Source organism: Misgurnus anguillicaudatus, chromosome 9 (genome assembly GCF_027580225.2).
Source record: "Misgurnus anguillicaudatus chromosome 9, ASM2758022v2, whole genome shotgun sequence".
NCBI lineage: Eukaryota > Metazoa > Chordata > Actinopteri > Cypriniformes > Cobitidae > Misgurnus > Misgurnus anguillicaudatus.
The window spans coordinates 13,356,098-13,359,711 of record NC_073345.2 but is presented as its reverse complement, the minus strand read 5'-3'; positions in this window follow the sequence as shown (position 1 = coordinate 13,359,711).

Below are 3,614 nucleotides of genomic sequence, written 5' to 3'. Positions count from 1 at the left end.
CGTAAACCATCAAAATCTAATAATTTACGCGAGAGGCACTCGGGATATGGAAAAATGCCGGCTGTTGCTTGTTCTCACGACAGCATCAAGCTTCTGTCATGCTAACCCATTGAGCCCAGGGGATCTTATGAAATACTTTCCATTATTTTACTTGAAAGTCAACAAAAATCGAGCAGGACCAAAACATTATACAGCTGATCGCTGCCAAAAAAGTTCCGCGACGACGTCCCAAGAATGAAAGCAGCAATGTTCTTAATTTTTACAAAGTGTGTGTTTAAATTGATGCCATTAAAGTTTATTATTTTAATCAGTGTATACCACTAGTCAACTAAATGAATATAACATGGCAGAGATGAATGCACATTTATATAGGCTATTGATTCAATAGTTTTTTAGCATTTAAAAAATCTTGTCATGAATTTATTGCATTTTGTGAAAATAACAATCAGTTTTTATAATAAATCTTTGAAAATCAAATTATGGATTTGAATTTTTTATGTTATTATAGCCTAATGATGCTATGTGAAAGTTTGTAACAGAAAATATAATAGTTTTTATTCTGTCAATTTCTTGTATGGAAAACACATTTTTACCCAAATTAGTCAAAATTAATTTATTGCGTTTTGGAACCAAACTCTTCTTATACAAAAATGAAACGTCTTAAAAAGATTTAAAAAAATAAAGTTGAAATTATTTTCTGTGACATGATGAGGATCCCCAAACCCATCATTCCTTTACAATGAATAAAATTTCCACGTGGATGTTAATGTGTATTGTATATGAAGAGTTTGGTCACAGTTCCAAATGTCTGGGTTATTTATTGACCCATAATGGGTAAATATTGGACAGAACACATGCTGGGTTAAAAATGACACAATGTTGGGTTGTTGTAATGCACCATGGGGTGTTATAAATAATAAACCAGCAGTTGGGTTAAAACAACCCAGCATTGGGTCAATTCTAACCCAGAGGTGTGTTCTGTCCAATATTTACCCATTATGGGTCAAAAGCAAGTGCAGATAACATTTTCTTTTCAAAAATCTCATTTTTTTGATTGTGCATTCCAATGAATATCAATCAAACTGCAGTTGGTTTGTTTTGATTTAAGCCCTCATAACTAAAAAAAAATACAGCACAATAACAAGTGGCACAATAAAACACAATAAAAACATGATAATAATAATGAAAAAACAAGTTAGTCTGATTTTTTAACCAAACTCTTTACAGTTTTTAACATTCATCACATTATACTGTACAGTACTGTATGTGCGTTTCCTCTACATGATGTGAATTGATGCACTAGCAAATGTCAGAAGGCAGACGAATCAAACTGCAGCATCTGTGCCCTGAGAACTTTTATTCCACTTCTTGTTTTTTCCAATTTGGTTTGAATTTATTGAAATGAACAGTAATGAAATAAAATGCAACATATACACTAATAAAAAAAACAAAATGGTTTTAAGTCCCTGGTGCGTGTTGCTCATTTGACTCGAGGCCTCTAGCGTTGCTTATTGGCAGCCTCAGTCGAACAAGATTGTCTGTTATATAAGCACTCAGTGTAGGTCACAGAACTGGGATTTCCTTTCATGTTGCATTCATATCCCTTAGACAGGACACATTCATTGGGAATCTAAGGCAGGGAACATCAATTGTGACATTAGCTCAGATTTCCTTTAGACTCTAGGCTTAGCGAGAGGTCGCACATATACTGGATGGATGAGGGATGATAAGGTTTGAAGCACACAGCAGGTAAAGGTCAAGCTGGTGTGAAACACAGCATCCTGTTGTTCGGGATTGTACTGACATCAAGCCATAGATCAATTACAGCCCATCCGGAGATACAGACCAACTGCGCCCAGCACGATCATAGAAAATTGAAAATGTTTATAGAAAATTACAATTGCAAAATAAAATAAGAGTTATATGTCTGACCTTTTATTTAAATTTCAAGATTTCTATCTTAAAGTCAACACAAAATTAAATTTTCTTCCGCGTGGTGACAGATTTTTTAAGTGAAAATAAAATCCGCTTTTATTTTTTGTAGAGGTTTGTAGTCAAGGATACACTGACCAGAAGTTCACTAAAGAATATTTCCCCAAAAAAAGCAACACATCCTCACCCCATGTCGTCAACCCCATTTTTTGACGAACTTGGGACTTCAATACTATTACGTCCGTTGCATTCTCTTTCCTATTTTCTTACCATTTTCGCGTCGGTTTAGGGTTAGATTACGCAAAATTAAACAGTGTACGCGAAATTAAACAGTTGTCACCTGGCGTTGGGGTTAGAGTTAGGTTTGGGTAGGGATGTCATTATGTAATTTTAACCCTAAACCGACGCGAAAATGGCAAGAAAACAGGAAAGAGAATGCAACGGACGCAACAGCATTGAAGTCCCCAGTTCGTCAAAAAATGAGGCGAAAGGTATACCCTCCCCGTCACATATTGACGAATGGTCAAGTGTCGTCAAATATTGACGACATGGGGTGAGGATGGGTTGAAAAAAAGAATACTGCCAAAAAAAAAAACATACAAAGCATACAACAAAATTAAAAAATAAATAGCAAATTTTTCTAGTGCTTAATCCATTAACAGTCTGATAAAAAATGCTAATTAACAAGAAATCATGGCAGACGCACTTAACAGGTTTTGCATTTGAACCCTTCATATCGCATATAAATTGTACACTGTAAAAAATAATTTGTTAGTTCAACAACTTAAAGTAAGTTACCTGGTTGCCCTAAAATTTGAAGTTATTTGAAAGTTGACAGAAACGGCATCTGTCCTGCGAGTGGGTGTGGTTTCAGTGCCGAAAGCGGACACGCCCCAGCATTTAAGAGCAGAGAATCCTGCTTCTTTTTCCAAGATTTTGAACCTTTTATTTTATTAGTTGTTTTTTTATTTGGCTGTGCGGTTAACAACACATTTTTCTGTGGCGTAACAAACGTGTGTTTAATGTCGCTTTTTTATATCATCAAAATCGGACTTTTTTCCTGTTTAAGTGCTATAATTGGGTCCCCAGTGCTTCTATCAACCTAGAAAATGTGAAAAAGATCAACCCAGTAACTTTGTTTTGGTAAACCATTCTCTGGAAGCATGTGAAAAAATAGGTCCTTGAAATCTGATTCCCTCTGTGATGATGTCAGAAGGGGATAATACCGCCCCTTAATCTGCACTATCCAACCACGGAACTGCCATTTAGAGAGACAGAAAATAATTGGCAGCACAGTTGAGTTTAAGAAACCACCATCATGACGATCAGTGTTTACATTTCATCTCTCATTTGCATTTAAAAAGACACACCCTAAAATGCACACCCCTACAAAGTGGCAATTGTAACAAGCTATAATAAATTATCTATATGGTATTTTAAGCTAAAACTTCACATATTAAGCATTAATCCTTCTGTCATAGATGCTTTGAAAGATGAAGAGATTGAAGGTCATAGCCGCCCTCAAAAGCATCTTCACCGATTAAACTATTTTCACTATTTGCTTTACCACTTAACATTGACTAACACATTGATTACTCAATTCCTTAATACACTGTCAGAAAAAAGTTGGATATTTTTTCTGACAGTGTTATGTTGTTCATAAAATTCAAAACAGTTTCATT